Here is a 13,948-nt window from a genome sequence, read left to right as displayed (position 1 = left end):
TATTCAAATCTCTGGGATGGTGCTATTTTTCAATAAATTTCAATGTTCTATTCTTCTCACAGGCATTGTTTTTTTCATGAAAACCTAAGTAACTTATTTACAGATAATATAAATAAAATGCAAGTATATTAAAAATGAAAGTTGAAAAATTGAGATTAGTTTAGAAAGGATGAAAATGTAAGTCTTCAGAATTAGTGTCAAAAATCATTAAATACCTGTTAATGGGATGATTATTTTAAAATATTTTCAGTATAGTAGGTACGACATAGCAAAGGTGCGAGAAAGACAGGTGTATGATGCCAAGATGCAGAAACATTGTCTAACAGTAAAACTTAAACATCAAAGAGATTTCTCACAAGGCCCAAGTTCTCAAGTGTTTGTGAATCAGAGGGAAACAAGTTACCAGCCTGGGTGGTCAAGTCTCTGACTCCAATATCTTGTGGAACATAAGAATTTCGCAGGGGCACTTGCCAAGGAACAAACTCATGACACACTATTACCTGAAAGTCTTGGACATTCTGGAGGTGTGTGATGAGATAACGTGTCTTCAAAATAGCCCATGTGCTTTCAATTTCCTTTTCAAATTTTAAGTGACACATTGATGAGAAATGTACTTTTTCCACTATTGCCTCACACTGAGCTTTCACAGGGCCGGCAGTCTGTGAAGACCACAGATATTGTTTACAAGAGTAACCTGGTTTCCCCTGGAAGATGCCCAACTCTCTGGCTAACAGAAGGTATGTGTCAAAATTTAATAGGAGACTAGAAAAGCTGGATGGGATGTCCCTGAGGTACAGCTAATACCCAATCAAATCACAGAGAACACTGGTATCTTTAGTCCTACAATTCAGAGTGACAAAATTGAATTTGAAATATATTGGAGAACTTCTTAAAATACTCAAATTCTTGCCTGTGCAGAAATAATTAAATATATATACACAGGCATAATTGTGTTTGCAAATCAATATAATTTTAATTGAAATCCTATAAGCATCATGACAAGGAATAGTTAATTTGGATTTGTCATCAATTATAGATATACATACCTATATTATTTGATATTTAGCTGAGGCTTTAAAAATAGATTCTTAAAATGAATCCATCAAATCGTAATGGTCAAATGGTCATACATTTGCTTTGATAAATTAAAACAGGTTGATTTTTCATAAAAAGCAAGATTAACAAGATTATGATTTTTCATAAAAAGCAAGATTTTGCTTCTAGAAAATGCTAATTTAAACTTAAGTATAAACATTCAAAACAAAGCTTGAAAAAAAAAAGATATTCAATACTGAAAAGACTCCTGTCTAATGAATGGTTACATGGTCTAAAGGATATGAATCAGTAATGATAATGTGGCTATTGTGTTAAAAATAATTAAAATAACTGATGTATTATTGAGCACTTAGAAAAGCTGGGTGGAGTATAAAGTGCTTTATCTGCATTATATTTTACATATTTTAATTCCCATTTTAGATTAGTAAAAACTAGATAGCTAGACAGGAAGTAACTTGTTAAAAGTCATACTTTGTAAGTTTGAGAGCCACGAGTAATTCCAGATTTCACCGACTGCAAGCTCATTGACTGAATTATGAAATTACATTGATTTGGTTTATTTATTGGAATTCCTTATACAACTAAAGTTACCCTCGCTGCCTTTGACATTCACAGGTCTTTCTGGAAGTTTGTACTGACAGTGTTGTTCCATAAATGATCTACACTCTTACTTATCATTTTAAGGTTTCATTCTTTGCTATTACATCAATTGTCAATTTCTGGTGTTAACTAAACGCTTTTTAAAAATACAGGTTTGGGGCTCCTGGGTGGCTCAGCCCACCGATTAAGCATCTTGCCTTTGGCTCAGGTCATGATCTCAGGGTCCTGGGATTGAGTCCAGGGACAGGCTGTCTGCTCAGCAGGGAGGCTGCTTCTCCTCCTCCCTCTGTGCTCACACACACACTCTCTCTCTCAAAAAATAAATTAAAATCTTTAAAAATATACATGGGCTGTTTTGTATTGTTTTCAATATGGTTCAGGTTTTGGAAAAGTTTAATGTGTCATGTGACATAATTCAACATATAAAATCTTTTAAAATTTAACGATTTCTCAGAACGCCACAATTATTCAAAGTTCACTTGATAGCACTGCATTACCTTTTCGTACAGAAATCTAATTCCTGAAATTAAAGGCATTTACTGCAGGAAATTCCTATATGTGCTAACCTAGTATTCCCCAATCTTAGAACACCCAATTTTTAACCAATACTGGGCATAAAAATTGCCCCCAAAAAATGATGCAGCATTTTTTTTTCTAATTCAGCATTTTTTTTTAAGATTTTATTTATTCATTTGACAGAGATAGAGACAGCCAGCGAGAGAGGGAACACAAGCAGGGGGAGTGGGAGAGGAAGAAGCAGGCTTCCAGGGGAGGAGCCTGGTGTGGGGCTCGATCCCAGAACGCCGGGATCACGCCCTGAGCCGAAGGCAGACGCTTAACGACTGAGCCACCCAGGTGCCTCCAGCATTTTAATTTTAAACCAGTTATTCTAATAACGTGAAATGTTTTTGTGAATTCTGACCTTACATTGATAGGGACAATATTATTTCAGAATTCCTTTCTTTTTCACTAATTTTTTGCTTTACATTTTTCCAACCAATACTATTGTGTGAAGTATAGAATATCATTGTAAAAACAACTTATTCTATCATGAAATGCTTCTTTAAGGCTCTAAGGAAATTAGTACCATATTTTACATTGTTCAACTGCAAATGAGTACTGTCACTCACCACACACTCCACCCAGTGTGACTGTGTAGCGATCTTGTCATTACATACACCATTCATCGAGTCCTTCAGTGCAGCCCCATTCAGCACAGTGCCTGACAATACTCAGCTGCAGAGATGAATAACCAAGGAGGTACCTATGCAGAACTCAGTCAGGCTAAGGACTCAAAAAGACAGCAAAGGAAAGCTAAGGGCACTAAAAGTTCCACTTGGGTAACTGAGCAGGAAATAACCTACGCAGAATTAAATCTTCAAAATGCCTCTCAGGATCTTCAAGGGAATGGCAAGACCTACCAGTGGAAAGGTAAAACAAGACACATATAGTATAACTGTTCTAGGATTTGCACTAGGGATGCAGGGGTGTAAGGAATGAGTAGGAAATGATCTCTCATATTTTTCGTTTGTGAGGATCAGAGCGTGGAGCTGGAATACAGTATTGTAATTGAAACCTGAGGACTAAATCTGTTCAGCCATTGCTAACTGATTGTCTTTACCACATTCCTTAGGTAATATATTTACTGCAAATACAATGGAATATTCTGAGAGATTATAATGGTAGATATGGGTTTGGGGTACAAGTTTTATGTGTGACTCCCTGAGCATCGTTGGTTCTCTTGTATGTAATTTTCTTAAAGGATTGTTACTGCCTGTCCTTTCTCAGTGTTTTCATTTCTCTTCCTACTATTTACCTTCATGTCCAGGGAAGCTCATTGCTGGGATCCTGGGAATCATCTGCCTTGTCCTGATGTCCACTGTGGTCACAATAGCTGTTATTACCTGTAAGTTAGTGTTTGAATGACTACGAGGGAATTTTTCACTTTAATGATCATCATTGCCTCGAAATGTTGCACAATATTATGGAATTGTATTATCTCATTTTAATGCCTGTTGCTCTAATGTGGAATGGTTATTTTGAACTTGTCCAAAGTAGAAATAACAATAATTATAGAGTATTATAAATATATTCAGATGTCATAACTCAAATGCAAGCTATAGGAGAGACCTTATTGAGATATACAAATTAATTCTTGAGATTGGTTAAACAAAATACTGTAAAAGACTGAGGTTTGGTTCTTCAAACTTTTGAATTATCTTCCCCTACATGTTCATTATTTTATTCAATTTTTATGGGTAAAATCAATTTTACTACAGAGTTTTCTCATTCTAAACAATACACCAAACTTCAAACTAAGAAACTCAAATCATAATGATTTATTTAGTTTAATATTAAGTTTTATGAGGATTGCTTTAATTTTTCTAGTTACTGAAGGACCGAAACAGAACAAAACTAGGACCCAGAAAGGTACAACATCATTTTCAAACTTTTGATATTAGTGTAATTTCTATTTTATCTCTATCTTAGGCTAGGCAAAGATGATAATATATTCTTTGGGTGAAAAAATTAGAAAATCATGTAATAAACTTTCAGAAATAATTATAAAAGAGTATTACTTCTTATAAAACTGTATGAAGCAACACTATTGAAAAATCACCCATGGGACGCCTGGGTGGCTCAGTTGGTTAAGCATCAGCCTTCAGCTCAGGTCATGATCCCAGGGCCCCGGGATCCAGTTTGGCATTAGGAGCCTGCTTCTCCCTCTGCCTGTCGCTCCCCCTGTTTCGGCTTACTCACTCACTCTCTGACAAATAAATCTCTAAAAAATAAAAATATAACATAAATAAATAAAACCTTAAAAAAACAAATCAAAAAATCACCATATCCATAGTCATCAATTATTTCAAATTTCCTCCTGCTATAACATGATAAAAGATAAACCATCAAAAACTAATGATGTACTGCATGGTGACTAACATATCATAAAAAAATATATAGATAAACCATTATACAATTCCAAAATAGTTGTTTTGTTCAGTGACTCAAAGGAATTTAGAGATGGTTATTTTTTGTGTGTTTGCTCTGTATGGGCACATAAATTAGGGGATGAAAGCCTGACTCTTCTGGGTGCATCACGTGTGTGTTTTATTTTTGCCAGCTTGTGAGGATGCATGGATATGTTATATACACAGGTGTATACATATGAAAATTGTTCAATTTGCATTTTTAATATTTGAAACTTTCTGGAGAATATCTCATACTCTTTGTCCAGCATATCACTGTGGTCATTGTCCAAAAAAGTGGATTACATATTCCAATAGTTGCTATTACATTAGCACTGGAAAGAAAATCGTGGAATGAGAGTTTGTCAGCCTGTGCTTCTAACAACTCTACCCTGCTCTACATGGATGATGAAGAAGTGGTAAGATTTCAGATGTTTCCAGATTTTACTAAAAGCTTAGCCGTTAATATCATATGGGTAGAGTTCATCCATCTTTGTGTACGTATTTCTAGTTTACTTAAAGTCTGTTACTATGCTGTAGTTTGACTCCACGAAATTTTACTTATATTTTTATGCCTTTTTGTACATTTTAACAATTACCAGTTCTTCCTGTTCATAGAAAACCCTGCTTCTAGAAATGATCTTTTGCCTGAAATAACTTTACTGTTTAATTTCACCACACATCAAGGAAACTAAACACATGATTGTGCAACTTGATCACAATGTAGTGAGAACCACGTGATTACAAATCAGAGCAGGAAATAGTTTAGAGCCTCTATCAGCCTTGCCCATTTTAATATTCTGAAATATCTCTGCTTATTTTCAGACCTTACATCAATGGAATCATGTAGTGTGCATTTTTATGTGTGTCTCCTTCCACTCTCACATGATACTTGTAATCCAACTGTATTACCGCATTTGTCTATAGCTTCTGAATTTTCACTGCTGTCTTACATGAATATGGCCTTTTAAAAGCTAGTCTCAGGGGAAGACGCATCTGGATCTCTACAAATGAACATCTCCAGCGCTGAGTATTGAGGTACGAAGCGGGGAGCCATGAAACTGTGCACAGATATCGGAAGATAAACGGAAGGGGGAGGGAGCCGCCATGTTCGGGCGCCGGGAAGCGGTAGCCACTTGCACGGGAGAGCGGGCGGGGCTCGCGGACGGCACCGCAAAACAGCAGACTGAGACCGTGAGCCGGGTGCGCGCGCCACCAGGCATCTCGCGGAACCCCGGAATCCCGGTGCGCTCACTGGATCCAGACTGAGACCGGGAGCTTCCGGAGCGCGCGCGGGGCGGCTGGCGGCTGGCGGCGTTAGAAACACAAAGGACAGAGACGCGCCGGCCCTGGAAGTGAGGGCTGGGACGCCGGGTGTGGGGCGCACATCCCGGGACGCTGCAGGGTTGAGCAGCACCAACAGAAACAGAGTTAAAGTGGCCAGAACATCAGTAGAGAACGGGCCGCAATCCCTCTGTTCTGTGACAGAGGCTGAGATTCGGCCGCTGCTGCTCTGACTCTCAGAAGAGGCACAGCAAACCACCAGGGAAAGCCGCCAGAGAACAAAAGCCTGGAAATACTGGCTCAGGGAGTGCCCATCCCCATCCCCCCTCGCAGGGGACACGGAGACTCTACCCAAACAGGGCTGCCTGAGTATCGGCGCGGCAGGCCCCTCCCCCAGAACACAGAAGGCAGGCTGAAAAATCAAGAAGCCCACAACCCGGGCGCCTGGGTGGCGCAGTCATTGAGCGCCTGCCTTCGGCTTAGGGCGTGATCCCGGCGTTCCGGAAAGGAGTCCCTCATCGGGCTCCTCCGCTGGGAGCCTGCTTCTTCCTCTCTCACTCCCCTGCTTCTATTCCCTCTCTCGCTGGTTGGCTGCCACATAAATAAATAAATAAAATCTTTAAAGAAGAAGCCCACATCCCTAAGATCCCTATAAAACAAGGGGCACGGCTTGGGACCCAGTCAATAATTTGGTCTCTGGAAACCCCGCAACCTCTCTTCATCAGAATGACAAGAAGGAGAAGCCCCCCCCCAGCAAAGAAAAGACAGTGAGACTGTGGCCTCTGCCACAGAAATAATGGATAAGGATGTAACCAAATTATCAGAAATGGAATTCAGAGTAACGATGGTCAAAATGATGAGTAGAATTGAAAAAAGTATAAACGAAAAGGTTACTGAGAATATAGAATCCCTAAGGACAGAAATGAGAGCGAATCTGACAGAAATTAAAAATTCTATGAGCCAAATGCAGGCAAAACTAGAGGCTCTGACAGCCAGGGTCGCAGAAGCAGAAGAAAGGGTTAGTGAATTGGAGGATGGGTTAATAGAGGAAAAAATGAAAATAGAAGATGGTCTTAAAAAAATCCACGCCCACGAATGTAGGTTACGGGAGATTACTGACTCAATGAAACTATCCAATGTCAGAATCATCGGCATCCCCGAGGGGGTGGAGAAAAACAGAGGTCTAGAAGAGATATTTGAACAAATTGTAGCTGAAAACTTCCCTAATCTAGCAAGGGAAACAAACATTCGTGTCCAAGAGGCAGAGAGGACCCCTCCCAAGCTCAACCACGACAAACCTACGCCACGTCACGTCATAGTGCAATTCGCAAATATTAGATCCAAGGATACAGTATTGAAAGCGGCCAGGGCAAAGAAATTTCTCACGTACCAAGGCAAAAGCATCAGAATTACGTCAGACCTGTCTACACAGACCTGGAATGAGAGAAAGGGTTGGGGGAGCATATTTAAAGCTCTTTCAGAGAAAAACATGCAGCCAAGGATCCTTTATCCAGCAAGGCTGTCATTCAGAATTGATGGAGAAATAAAGACATTTCAGAATCGCCAGTCACTAACCAATTTTGTAACTACGAAACCAGCCCTACAGGAGATATTACGGGGGGTTCTATAAAAGTAAAAAGGCCCCAAGAGTGATACAGAACAGAAAGTCACAGCCAATACAAAAAAAAGACTTTACTGGCAACATGGCAACATTAAAATCATATCTATCAGTAATCAGTCTTAATGTAAATGGTTTGAACCATCCCATAAAACGCCACAGGGTTGCAGATTGGATAAAAAGAAATGACCCATCCATTTGCTGTCTACAAGAGACTCATTTCAAACCCAAAGATGCATTCAGACTGAGAGTAAGGGGATGGAGTACCATCTTTCACGCAAATGGTCCTCAAAAGAAAGCTGGGGTAGCAATTCTCATATCAGATAAATTGGATTTTAAACTACAGACTATAGTTAGAGATGCAGAAGGGCACTATATTATTCTTAAGGGAAGTATTCAACAAGTGGATATGACAATTATAAATATATATGCCCCCAACAGGGGAGCAGCAAGATACACAAGCCAACTCTTATCCAGAATAAAGAGACATATAAATGAAAATACATTAATAGTAGGGGACCTCAACACTCCACTATCAGAAATAGAACACCCTGGCAAAAACTAAGCAAAGAATCAAAGGCTTTGAATGCCATACTCGACGAGTTGGACCTCATAGATATATATAGAACACTACACCCCAGAACCAAAGAATACTCATTCTATTCTAATGCCCATGGAACATTCTCAAGAATAGACCATGTTCTGGGACACAAAACAGGTCTCAACCGATACCAAAAGATTGAAATTATCCCCTGCATATTCTCAGACCACAACGCTCTGAAATTGGAACTCAACCACAAGGAAAAATTTGGAAGAAACTCAAACACTTGGAGACTAAGAACCATCCTGCTCAGGAATGACTCAATAAACCAGGAAATCAAAAATCAAATTAAACAATTTATGGAGACCAATGAGAATGAAAATACAACAGTCCAAAACCTATGGGATACTGCAAAGGCAGTCCTAAGGGGGAAATACATAGCCATCCAAGCCTCACTCAAAAGAATAGAAAAATCTAAAATGCAGTTTTTATATTCTCACCTCAAGAAGCTGGAACAGCAACAGAGGGACAGGCCTAATCCACGCACGAGGAAGCAGTTGACCAAAATTAGAGCTGAAATCAATCAAGCAGAAACCAGAAGTACAGTAGAGCAGATCAACAGGACTAGAAGCTGGTTCTTGGAGAGAATCAATAAAATTGACAGACCACTGGCAAGACTTATCCAAAAGAAAAGAGAAAGGACCCAGATTATTAAAATTATGAATGAAAAAGGAGAGGTCACGACGAGCACCATTGAAATTGGAAGGATTATTAGAAATTTTTATCAACAGCTATATGCCAATAAACTAAGCAATCTGGGAGAGATGGAATCCTTCCTGGAAACCTATAAACTACCAAGATTGAAACCGGAAGAAATTGATTCCTTAAACAGGCCAATTAATTATGAAGAGATTGAGTCAGTGATAAACAACCTTCCAAATAACAAAACTCCAGGCCCGGACGGTTTTCCTGGGGAATTCTACCAAACATTCAAAGAAGAAATAATACCTATTCTCCTAAAGCTATTTCAAAAAATAGAAACAGAAGGAAAGCTACCAAACTCATTCTATGAGGCCAATATTACCTTGATCCCCAAACCAGGCAAAGACCCCCTCAAAAAGGAGAATTACAGACCGATTTCCCTAATGAATATGGACGCCAAAATCCTCAACAAGATACTTGCTAATAGAATCCAACAGTACATTAAAAGGATTATCCATCATGATCAAGTGGGATTCATACCTGGGATGCAAGCGTGGTTCAATATTCGCAAATCAATCAGCGTGATACATCATATCAACAAGAAAAGACTCAGGAACCATATGATCCTCTCAATCGATGCCGAAAAAGCATTTGACAAAATACAGCATCCTTTCCTGATTAAAACCCTTCAGAGTGTAGGAATAGAAGGTACATTTCTCAATCTCATAAAAGCCATCTATGAAAAGCCTACTGCAAATATTATTCTCAATGGAGAAAAGCTGGAAGCCTTTCCCTTAAGATCAGGAACTCGACAAGGATGCCCACTCTCGCCACTATTATTCAACATAGTACTAGAAGTCCTTGCAACAGCAATCAGACGACAAAAAGGGATCAAAGGTATTCAAATTGGCAAAGAAGAAGTCAAAATGTCTCTCTTTGCAGATGACATGATACTCTATATGGAAAACCCAAAAGAAGCCACTCCCAAATTATTAGAAGTTATAGAGCAATTCAGTAACGTGGCAGGATACAAAATAAATGCTCAGAAATCAGTTGCATTTCTATACACGAATAACGAGACCGAAGAAAGAGAAATTAGGGAATCCATCCCATTTACAATAGCACCAAAAACCATACGTTACCTTGGAATTAACTTAACCAGAGACGTAAAGGACCTATATTCTAGAAACTATAAATCACTCTTGAAAGACATTGAGGAAGACATAAAAAGATGGAAAGATATTCCATGCTCATGGATCGGAAGAATTAACATAGTTAAAATGTCCATGCTACCCAGAGCAATCTACACTTTCAATGCTACCCCGATCAAAATACCAAGGACATTTTTCAAAGAACTGGAACAAACAGTCCTTAAATTTGTATGGAAACAGAAAAGGCCCCGAATCTCCAAGGAACTGTTGAAAAGGAAAAACAAAGCTGGGGGCATCACAATGCCGGATTTCGAGCTGTACTACAAAGCTGTGATCACAAAGACAGCATGGTACTGGCACAAAAACAGACACATAGACCAATGGAACAGAATAGAGAGCCCAGAAATGGACCCTCGGCTCTTTGGGCAACTAATATTTGATAAAGCAGGAAAAAACATCCGGTGGGAAAAAGACAGTCTCTTCAATAAGTGGTGCTGGGAAAATTGGACAGCTACATGCAAAAGAATGAAACTTGACCACTATCTCACACCATACACAAAAATAAACTCCAAATGGATGAAAGACCTCAATGTGAGACAGGAATCTATCAAAATTCTAGAGGAGAACATAGGCAACAACCTCTACGACATCGGCCAAAGCAACCTTTTTCATGACACATCCCCAAAGGCAAGAGAAACAAAAGATAAAATGAATTTATGGGACTTCATCAAGATTAAAAGTTTCTGCACAGCCAAGGAAACAGTCAGAAAAACTAAGAGGCAGCCCACGGAATGGGAGAATATATTTGCAAATGACACTACAGATAAAGGACTGGTATCCAAGATCTACAAAGAACTTCTCAAACTCAATACACGAGAAACAAATAAACAAATCAAAAAATGGGCAGAAGATATGAACAGACACTTTTCCAATGAAGACATACAAATGGCTAACAGACACATGAAAAAATGTTCAAAATCATTAGCCATCAAGGAAATTCAAATCAAAACCACACTGAGATACCACCTTACGCCAGTTAGAATGGCAAAAATAGACAAGGCAAGAAACAACAATTGTTGGAGAGGATGTGGAGAAAGGGGATCCCTCCTACATTGTTGGTGGGAATGCAAGTTGGTACAGCCACTCTGGAAAACAGTGTGGAGGTCCCTTCAAAAGTTAAAAATTGAGCTACCCTATGATCCAGCCATTGCACTACTGGGTATTTACCCCAAAGATACAGACGTAGTGAAGAGAAGGGCCATATGCACCCCAATGTTCATAGCAGCAATGTCCACAGTAGCTAAATCGTGGAAGGAGCCGAGATGCCCTTCAACAGATGACTGGATTAAGAAGTTGTGGTCCATATATACAATGGAATATTACTCAGCTATCAGAAAGAACGAGTTCTCAACATTTGCTACAACATGGACAGCACTGGAGGAGATAATGCTAAGTGAAATAAGTCAAGCAGAGAAAGACAACTATCATATGATTTCTCTCATCTATGGAACATAAGAACTAGGATGATCAGTAGGGGAAGAAAGGGATAAAGAAAGGGGGGGTAATCAGAAGGGGGAATGAAACATGAGAGACTATGGACTATGAGAAACAAACTGAGGACTTCAGAGGGGAGGGGGGTGGGGGAATGGGATAGACCAGTGATGGGTAGTAAGGAGGGCACGTATTGCATGGTGCACTGGGTGTTATACACAACTAATGAATCATCGAGCCTTACATCGGAAACCGGGGATGTACTGTATGGTGACTAACATAATATAATAAAAAATCATTAAAAAAATAAATAAATAAAGTCATTGGCATCTTTAAAAAAAATAAAAAATAAAAAAAAAAATAAAAGCTAGTCTCAGAAATTTAGTTCCTTTTTCGTATGAAGGTATTATGAATAATTATTTTATGAAAAGCCTTTTCTATTTGTTTCCATATATTGTATTTATAATTTACTATACATAACTACACAGTATATAGTATATTATAATTATGGAATAGAAAAGTTTCGTCATAATAAAATAATAATATAGAACTATAGTATTATATCCCTCAGTGTATTCTTGCCCATTTCTCCCAAATGGTGTTTCTTTTCCCTTATTAGAAGTCTTTGTCATATTGTAGATATGAGCACTTTTTTGAGTTTATGAGATGGAAATAGCTGTGACTTGCATTTTTACTCTCTGATTGGATAATTTTAATGATCAGGATTTTAATCAAAAACCAATGATGTACTATACCTTGGCTAACTGAATTTAAATTTTAAAAAAATGTTACCATCATCCAATTTATCATTTGGGTATCAGTAATTATTTTTGACTGATTTCAGAAGTTAGTCAAAGTTCATGAATATAATTTCCTATATTAATTTCCTGGATTTACCTTTTTCTTTCTTTCTTTTTTAACCTTTAGTTAGGATATATGATCCAATTGGAATTTATTTTTTGGTGATGTTGTATTTATGATGCTGTGAGATAAAAGTGAAGGTTATATTTTTCTACATCATGATCTAATGATGGAGTATAATTTATAGCAAAGTAAATCCTTTCTTTATAAAAACTTTATACAGTTATATATATGTATATATATATATGTCCATATATGCTCTAATCTGCTTTATATTAGACATGTTTGTATGGATAACTGTATACACGTTTCAGTCTACACAGTCTATCACAAATCACAGTACTTTCAGTAAAATGTAAAGCCTTACTTTCCCTTATGTCCCCTTACCATGCCCCATTTATACTATAATTGCCTTAAATATTTCTCTACTTACGTTGAACATCAAATGGATGTTACAATTTTGCTTCAACGGAGGATTTTGCTTCAAATACCAAACAATTTAGAAAGCACAAGAGGTGAAGGAAAGTCCATTAGACTTAATGATAGCTTTATTCTTTCTTTTGTTATCTCCTTCCTCCTGATGATCCAAGATTCCTTCTTTTTTTTAAATTATTTTTTTATTATAATAATATATTTTTATTATATTATGTTAGTCACCATACAGTACATCCCTGGTTTTTGATGTAAAGTTCGATGATTCATTACTTGCGTATAACACCCAGTGCACCATGCAATACGTGCCCTCCTTAATACCCATCACCAGCCTCTCCCATTCCCCCACCCCTCTCCCCTCTGAAGCCCTCAGTTTGTTTCTCAGAGTCCATAGTCTCTCATGCCCCCTTCTGATTACCCCCCCTTTCTTTATCCCTTTCTTCTCCTTTTATCACTTAATTCCTTCCTTTTTTTTCACTTTATTCCTTTTTAGATAATTCCCTTTAGCAGTTCTTTCAGAGTGAGTCTGGCGGTGACACATTTTCTTAGTCTTCCTTTATCAGAGAATGCTGTATTTCACCTGCATTCCCGAGCAATATTTTTCCTGGACAGTTGAAGGTTTTTGATTGGAATAATGCACTTAGTGTCTAAAATTTTCTTTCTAGCATGACTTTTTCCCATTATTTTGACTGGGGAGAAAAATTTTGGGGGTGCTGTTGTCTGTAGCCCTTGGTGTCTGTGGGTTACCAGCCTCTCTGGCACCAGTCTGGGACATGTGAGGGAAAGAGAAATTCCAGAGTGCTCACTGCCATAGTCATTCCTGGGTCTGGAGTGCCCAGTTCTGTCAGCTTTCTCATCACCTGGCTGAATGTTCTTATGTTGTCTCGTATGTAATGTCCAGAGGTTTAGCGGTATTCAGTAGGAGGAATGGGGAGGTCTGATCTACAGATGTTTTAATTTGAATTTTCCTAGGACTAATAGGGTTGGGCATCTTTTTCTGTACTCATTTGCCATCCATATACATTTTTTATGAAGTTATTTATTGAAATATTTTGCTATATTTTTAGTTTCTGTGATTGCATTTTGAGAACCCTTTATGTATCTTGGCCTCAAGGCTTTTATTAGATGTATGATTTGCAGATACTTCCTCCCAAGTCTATGACTTGTCCTTCTTTTCTCTTCAAACTTTTTTTTTTAAGATTTTATTTTATTTATTTGACAGAGATAGAGACAGCCAGAGAGAGAG

General features: G+C 38.2%; 1 pseudogene; it reads left to right on the top strand.

Moving 5' to 3' along the window:
* The first annotated feature begins 2,900 nt into the window (after positions 1 to 2,900).
* Positions 2,901 to 13,318, top strand: LOC123781610 (NKG2-A/NKG2-B type II integral membrane protein-like; annotated as a pseudogene).
* The last annotated feature ends 630 nt before the right edge of the window (positions 13,319 to 13,948 follow it).

The sequence above is a fragment of the Ursus americanus genome, chromosome 25 (assembly GCF_024610735.1).
Source record: "Ursus americanus isolate L20-20 chromosome 25, mUrsAme1.1.p, whole genome shotgun sequence".
Classification (NCBI taxonomy): domain Eukaryota; kingdom Metazoa; phylum Chordata; class Mammalia; order Carnivora; family Ursidae; genus Ursus; species Ursus americanus.
Note: the sequence above shows the minus strand (reverse complement) of the source record. Positions and strands in the feature narration are given on the sequence as shown.